Source organism: Symphalangus syndactylus, chromosome 13 (genome assembly GCF_028878055.3).
Source record: "Symphalangus syndactylus isolate Jambi chromosome 13, NHGRI_mSymSyn1-v2.1_pri, whole genome shotgun sequence".
In the NCBI taxonomy this organism is placed as follows: domain Eukaryota; kingdom Metazoa; phylum Chordata; class Mammalia; order Primates; family Hylobatidae; genus Symphalangus; species Symphalangus syndactylus.
Genome location: NC_072435.2, coordinates 103,836,360 through 103,844,500, shown reverse-complemented (window position 1 = coordinate 103,844,500; position 8,141 = coordinate 103,836,360). Strand labels below are relative to the sequence as shown.

Here is an 8,141-nt window from a genome sequence, read left to right as displayed (position 1 = left end):
TTTTGAATTTGGAAAGGACTACTTCCTCAAGTTTGTCCCTTCCCATTCCCCCATTTCACAGATGGTGAAACTAAGACCTCTTTGCAAATAAGATGGAGACCACCTGCCTCACTGACTGCTGGGAGATGAGAAGTGTGTGAAAATGCTCACCTGAGTCACTCTTAAAACACCATCACCCCATAGACCTGAGCATTCACCAAGCCACCCTGCTTCACTTCTTAGTTTATTGACAAGCACTTTGGTGCTAATCTGCTGTAAAGAATTTCCGCCCAGGGTCTGGGCTCCCCTGAGGAGTTTCCAGCAGAGTCCTGGCTGAAGGGGAGGCGGGAGATCTTGGCAAAAACTGCTGTAGGGCAGACATGCTTTGTTTGGGGGCATAAATGTTATTCTGAAAGATTGTCCTGAATATGAGTGAGGGATGCTCCCCATCTTGACCTAGATAGTGGTTACACGGGGTAAGGGGTGGGGAGTGGGGGTTCATCTGTAAAAGCCCAATTATCTGTACATTGAAGATGAACGCACTTCACTATAGTAAACTATGCCTCAGCAAAAGTCTTTGTAAAAATAAAATAATTCATGATGTCTGCAGAAATGAGTTCCCACCTCCACTGGTACCCAGGACAGGTAGTGGCAGGACAGGACCAGGTCTGAGGGTTTGTCCTTGATTCAAGAGAGCATTTTAGAGGGCAGTGGCTCCTGCAGCATCCATCCAAAGAGGTAGAGTCTCAGGAAGGACTAAGCCCTCCTGGGGGCCTCCCCAGCCTCACCACCTGACTCAAAGGGCCTTTGATGTTTATGACACGGGATCAGGTAGGCTCAGGAATCAGACTGTGAGGGCTCAAATCCAAGCTCTGCTATTTATGTCAGCTAAGGGCAGGGTTAGAGTTAGGCTCTGTGACCTTGGGCAAGCTATTCAATGCCTCCGAAGCCTCAGTTTTCTCCTCTGTATGACAAAGGGCATGATAAAGGTTTGCAGCTCTCAGGGTTGCTCTGAGGATTCAATGAGATTGCTGCACTTTAGCGTTTAGCAGGTGCCAGGCTCTTTCATCTGAACACGCATCGGCTTCCTTGCTGGCCTCCCCACTTCTGTCTTTGCTCCCTCAACCCACACTGTAGGAAGCAGCCAGAGTGAGCTTTTATCACAGAATACAGTAATCCAGAGCCCTTACTATGGCATCAAAACCCCTATGTGATCAGCTACTGCCTCCTTCCCTAAGTTCATCTCATGCTGCTTTCCAGCTAGGTGATCCCTTCTGCCTCTCACAAGCAAAACGAAACAAACAGATCAACAGCAACAATACACCCAAGATTGGCCCCACCTCAGGCCCTTGCACTTGCTATTCCTGCTGTTCCTGGGCCCAGTTGCCTCTTCCCTTTGCATGACTGATTCGTCCGCCTCCTTCTGGTCTCAGTCCAAATGCCATCTCCTCAGACAGGCCATGCTAAGGTAGCCTCCATCCCTACTCGCTGCCTATCAGATTCCTATTTTGTATTAGTGTTTTCTTTACATTAGTTACTGCCATCTGAAATCATGTTATTATGTGTGTATTTAGTGGCCTTAAGTCTGGCCCCTACTTGGATACAGCAAGATGGCAGGGACTTTGGCCATCTTATTGTATCCCCAGCAGTGCTTAGCCCAGAAAAGCTGCTCATAACTTCTGGTTGAATGAATGAAGACATAGCCATAAGCTGACATTATTTTTGCCATCATCATCATCATTGAGTTTCATGACAATCACTTTTATAATACACCATTTCCAAAGTATTTTCATACTTTTTTCCTATCTTAATGAAACTTGGGGAGGGTGGGATTTTTCCTCATTTCACCAACGTGGAAACTGAGGTTGCAGGTCACTTAGTTTAGAAGTGGAGGAGCCACAGTTCTTTACTTGTGCCATTAAGAGTAATCACAGGCTGGGCGTGGTGGCTCAAGCCTGCAATCCTCATACTTTGGGAGGCTGAGATGGGCAGATCACTTGAGGCCAGGAGTTTGAGAGCAGCCTGGTCAACATGGAGAAACCCCGTCTCTATTAAAAATACAAAAAAAATTGGCTGAGCATGGTGGCACATGCCTGTAATCCCAGCTACTCAGGAGGCTGAGACACAAGAATCGCTTGAACTTGGGAGGCGTAGGTTGTAGTGAGCCAAGATCACACTACTGCACTCCAGCCTGGGCAGCAGAGTGAGACCCTGTCTCAGAAAAAAAAAAATAAGAGTAATCACAGACAAAGGAGGTTTCCATTAAGTGCTTCCACCTCCCTTGGCCTTTTCTTTTCCCTGTTGTCTGATTTATTACAGCCAGAAAATAAAGGAACCAGATGCCTCCCTCCTCCTCATATTGTTTTGTAGTTCTTTTCCGGACCAGGGTTCTGTTAAGGGTTTGGCTGGTACCACTGTGACCACAAACTTCCTGTGTTTATCCCTTCACTTAGAAATCATAATCAACTGGGCATTAAGGTCTGTGCTGGACACTGGATGACGCTAAGACACCAACGCACAGCCAAATACCTGGGGGTCCTGTGGGGCCCAGACGCCTAACACAGAAAGAGGCAGATCCAGGGTATCTTTGCCCTGGTTTCCACTATGCAGATGTTTGCCACCTTCAGAGCAACAACTGGATGACTGAACAAGTCTCCAGTTTGCCTCCAGATGTTGGGACTGTGGTTGTGGAGCAAGAGCACATACAGGGAGGTGGAATGGAGGCTCTCAGCCTTGCCTGGTGGCAGATGATAGCCTGGTTGATGGCAGGCAGTTTACAATGCCTAGCCCACTGCCTGGGCACCAGTGCCTTACTGGGAAGGATTGACTTGTGATGGGATTTTAGGGATGGTGACAGGCAGCCAGAGGGAACTCCACATTGGTCAACCTATTTCATCCTTGTCAGAAGCTTAAATGGTAAAACCACCTTGTCTTCAGAAACGAAGAAATGCTGGGTCAGCTGAAATTCGAGCCCTCACTGTCAGAGAAGCTAAGCAGAAACATCTTAGAGGTAAGCACGGGGAACAAATTTCAGACAAAGATCATGGTCAGGGCAAGCCTGCCAAGGCTGTGCATGAAGCCTCAGATCAGAAACCTGATGGAGGGGATGTATCCAGACACATTCTACTACAACTTTGAAAACAGACCCATCCTCTCAGGTTGGAACATCACCTGGCTGTGCTACAAAATGAAAACAAAGAAGGACCCCTCAAAGCCCCCTTTGGACGCAAGGATCTTTGGAGGCCAGGTCTATTCCAAGCCTGAACACCACCTAGAGATGAGATTCGCAGATTGGTTCTGCAACTAGAGGCTGCATCATGACCAGGACTACCTGGTCATCTGGTACGTGTCCTGGAGTCCCTGCCCAGAATATGCAGGGAATGTGGCAGAGTTCCTGGCCAAGGATGGCAAGGTCACCCTGACCATCTTTGTTGCCCACCTCTACTACTTCTGGGAACCAGATTACCAAGAGGAGCTTCACAGATGGTGTCAGAAAAAACAGTCCACATGCCAGCATGAATATCATGAACTATGATGAATTTCAACACTGTTGGGACAAATTTGTGTACAACCAAAGAATGCTATTTGATCCTTGGAAGCAACTGAATACAAATTATGCATTACTGCACAGCGTGCTGGGGGAGATTCTCAGACACCTGGTAGATCCAGGCACATTCACTTACAGCTTTACCAATGACCCTTCAGTCTCTGGGCAGCACCAGACCTACCTGGGCTACAAGGTGGAGTGCCAAAACAATGACACCTTGGTCCCTCTGGACCAGCACAAGGGCATCCTACCCAACCAGGCTTTGAATAATCTCAGTTGCTATTAAGATTTCCATGCAGAGCAGTGCTTCCTATACCTGATTTCCTTTTGGAAGCTGGACTGGGCTCAGTGCTACAGGGTCACCTGGTTCATCTCCTGGAGTCCCTGCTTCAGCTGTGCCCAGCAAGTGGCTACATTTCATTGGGAGAACAGACGTGTGAGCCTGCACATCTTCGCTGCCCACATCTATAATTATCTCCCAGGATATGAGGGGCTGTGCACGCTGCAGAGGGCTGGGACCCACATCTCCATCATGACCTCTGGAAGTTTAGGCACTGCTGGGTCACCTTTGTGGGCCACCAGGGACGTCCCTTCCAGCCCTGGGATGGACTAGATGAGCACAGTCAAGCCCTAAGTGGGAGGCTGCAGGCCATTCTCCAGAATCAGGAAAACCATAGGATGGACCTCAGTCTCTAAAGAAGGCAGAAAACCTGTGTTGAGCAGCAGAATGGAAATCTTTCAAGAAATGCAGACAGGCCATTCACCACTATCTCCGGCTGAGCAGTGGACACTAGCAAACCAATGAGCTCCTGACAAGTAGATTTTTTTTTTTTTGAGACAGAGTCTCACACTATTGTCCGGGCTGGAGTGCAGTGGCACAATCTTGGCTCACTGCAACCTCTGCCTCCCAGGTTCAAGCGATTCTCCTGCCTTAGCCTCCTGAGTAGCTGGGATTACAGGCACCCACCACCACGCCCGGCTAATTTTTTGTATTTTTAGTAGAGACAGGGTTTCACTATGTTGGCCAGGCTGGTCTCGAATGCTTGACCTCATGATCCATCCACTTCGGCCTCCCAAAGTGCTGGGATTACAAGTGTGAGCCACCACGCCTGGCTGACAAGTAGATTTTTTAAAAAATCAGAGTGAATTACTTTTAATCAAAAATTTATACCATGTTTCAAGGATATAGTAGTTAAGATTATGGTCAATACACACAGAAAGTTTTCAAATTTACTAATCCAGTGACCATTTGATTTTATATGTAGAAGAATAAAATGAAATACTAAATTAAAAAAAATGAACTTCTCAAATTTGGTGAAGACAAGGCTTGGCAATGCCAAAGAAACTTTTTTCCCCTTGAAACAGTGTATGGCTCTATAGCCCAGGCTGGAGTGCAGTGGTGGGATCATGGCTCACTGCAGCCTCGAGCTCCTGGGCTCAAGTGCTGTCCCCACCTCAACCTCTTAAGTAGCTGGGACTACAGGTATGCACCACCATGGCCAGCTAATTACAGAAACTTTCATCTGTTTATTCTTTCTTTAGGCACCATTAATACCTAAGGCAGGTAGAATGGGTCCCAGAAAGACACAATTGGTAGTGGCTGATTGTTGGCTTCGGTCATTGCCCGCAGGTCAGGCGGTACAGGATGCCTTAAGGTGGTAAGGGGTGAGGGTCCATGAAGAATAATGAGCACAGGGAAGAGAGAAGCAGAGCAAAGTACCAAATAAAATACCAGCCAAGCACAGATGAATGTCTTCAAGGAGCTGTTATGTTTCTCTGCACAATGTAAATACCCTTGCTATTTCAGGATGGCGGCTGGCCTGCTCAGTAACACACGTGTTCCAAATAAAGATTTTGCATGAAAGTTAAAAAAAAAAAAAGAAAGAAACGAAGAAGTGAAGTTCAGTGAGAACAAGTAAGCTTCCCAGAACCACACAGAATCTACCCATTGATTTGTATTGAGCATTTACTATATGGCAGGCAATGTGCTAGGCTCTGGGGATACAGCTGCAGATGCTATCCTGATCTTCATGAATCTTACAATGTATTGGCATGCAGCAGAGCTGGGATTTGAACCCATGGCTGTATAACTGTATGGTTTATACTCTTTTACTACATATCCTTCCTGAGTTAAATAAATTAGATACAGAGGAATTAGGACAGAACAAAGGGAAAGACTTCATGTTATAAAGGCTTGAACTTGTCAGGAGTTAGAGAAGACTCATTTTGGCTAGGGATTGCTGAGTCGAGATTGATTCTGGGTTTTATGATGCACCTGTCAGTAACTGCTCCCCCATCCTTGAATTCTCAAAACAGAAAAGTGATCTAATCCAATAGTATTTCCCTCCTTTGAAAAAGCAGTAAAAGATGATGCTGCTTAACCCAAGTGAATGGCATGCTAAAGGTGAAATTGCAGGAACCGAGGCAGGTTAAAACATAAAGAAACAGGGAATGCGTGGAGGCTCCCTAGCTTCTTCCATTCTCCCCATAGGGACGATTGGTTTTGCAGTTTATTAGAATCTGAAATGTCACCACTTTCTGATTCCTGAATTCCTTGGGCATACCATCCTTTTATAAACCTCATCTCGGTCTTCTGGCCACAGAATCCTCACGGATATAGATAGATGTATGGAAACAGCTGGTTCAATCTTAACATGTCAGAGATAAAAAGCCCTATAATCAGTATTGTCAAGCCCATCCCAGGATCTCTGATGAAAAATTAGTCTCACAATACATTAGCAGTGAGACATGGCTAAAAACTTGGACGTGTCCATGCCCGGCTCCTGTTTCCCACTCCACGGTGTGATCCTCCATTTCATTCAACTGCTCAGTCGTCTTCTCACATTTTGGTTCAGACACATCAATCCCTGTAAACTTGAGAAGCACAGAAACAGAAAATCAATATATCTTTAAAGGCTAGGAATATACATTACATGAATAAAAGTCTTGATACCCTATGCTATTTAACATGTATCTTAGGAATCACAGTTTGAAATAAACCAAGCAAAGTTTGAAAGAAATAAGATTATATCAGTTAGAATGCATTGGACTACAGGTAACAGAGAATTCATTCAAAATGGTAGAATCTATAGGAAAAGTGCATTCATTTCCATACTAAGAATGCCTGAAGGTTGAGAACTCAGCAGCTGAATATTAGCATCAAGAACCCAGAGTGTTTCCTTCTGTTTGCTCTGTCATCTTCAGAGGATTGGCTTTGTCCTCAAAATGACATATCGCCTGGTCAGAAGATGGCATTCACAGTATCAGATGTTGCAGCTGCCCATGGCATCAAGTAGAAGAGCCATTGATTATTTCGGAATGTTGCAAGAGAATCTGCCCCCGCCCAACCCCTAGCAGAACTCCCCTCACACCTCTTTGGCCAGAACTGGGTCACATGGCTACTGCTAAACCAATCACTGATACAGAAAGAAGATTGGCTTAGACCAGTCAGAATCTGCCCAGGGGACACAGGACAAAGAAGTGGACATTCAGACAAGATCAGGGTTTCATTTACGTGGAAGAAGGGGAATAGGTTAGGGATAGGCACTGAGTGGTGTCTCCTACAGAAGAGACAGGAGACACTTTAAAAAATAATGACCAACCTGTTCAGGCCAGAGATTCACATTTTTGTTAGGAGAAAACATAAATTATTGGATCTGAGCAAAATTATGGTGTTTGATGGGGTGGGCTCTCCTAAAAAGTAAGAACTTATTTCTCAGAAAATCAGAATGCCTTATCCCTTGAGAGTAATAATTTTTCTCTTTTTTTATATTAGCTCACCATATTTGGCAAAAAATTTAGTATATATAAACCAGCAAAAAGAAAAAGAAAGTCAGAGAGAAAGAAAGGAAAGAAAGAAAAAAAGAAAGGAAGGAGGGAGGGAGGGAGGAAGGAAGGAAGAGAAAGAGAGAGAGAGAAAGAAAGAAAGGGAAAGAAAGAAAGAAAAGAAAAGAAAGACAAAGTGAAAGAAAGAAAGAAGGAAGGGAGGGAGGAATGAAGGAAGAGAAAGAGAAAGAAAGAAAGGGTAAGAAAGAAAGAAAGGAAAAAGTGAAAGAAAAGAAAAGGAAAGAAAGAGAGAAAGAAAGAGAGGAGGAAGGAAGGAAGGAAAATAAAGAGAAAGAAAGAAAGGGTAAGAAAGAAAGAGAAAGTGAAAGAAAGGAAGATTGATTAAAGGAAAACTACCTGTGAACCCAGGAATAAGTACTATTATAATTTTAGTTTATAATCTAAAGTCTAATTTATATGTCTGTATCTTTTAATATCTATCTAGTAAAAAAGATACTCTGTTCTATAACATTTTTATTTATGAACAGACACTTCTCAAGAGAAGACATTTATGCAGCCAAAAAACACATGAAAAAATGCTCATCATCACTGGCCAGCAGAGAAATGCAAATCAAAACCACAATGAGATACCATCTCACACCAGTTAGAATGGTGATCATTAAAAAGTCAGGAAACAACAGGTGCTGGAGAGGATGTGGAGAAATAGGAATATTTTTACACTGTTGGTGGGACTGTAAACTAATTCAACTATTGTGGAAGTCAGCGTGGCGATTCCTCAGGGATCTAGAACTAGAAATACCATTTGACCCAGCCATCCCATTACTGGGTA

The 8,141-nt window shown here is 44.5% G+C and overlaps 1 pseudogene; it reads left to right on the top strand.

Moving 5' to 3' along the window:
* The first annotated feature begins 3,052 nt into the window (after positions 1-3,052).
* LOC129460262 (DNA dC->dU-editing enzyme APOBEC-3G-like) lies at positions 3,053-4,226 on the top strand (annotated as a pseudogene).
* Positions 4,227-8,141: the final 3,915 nt, after the last annotated feature.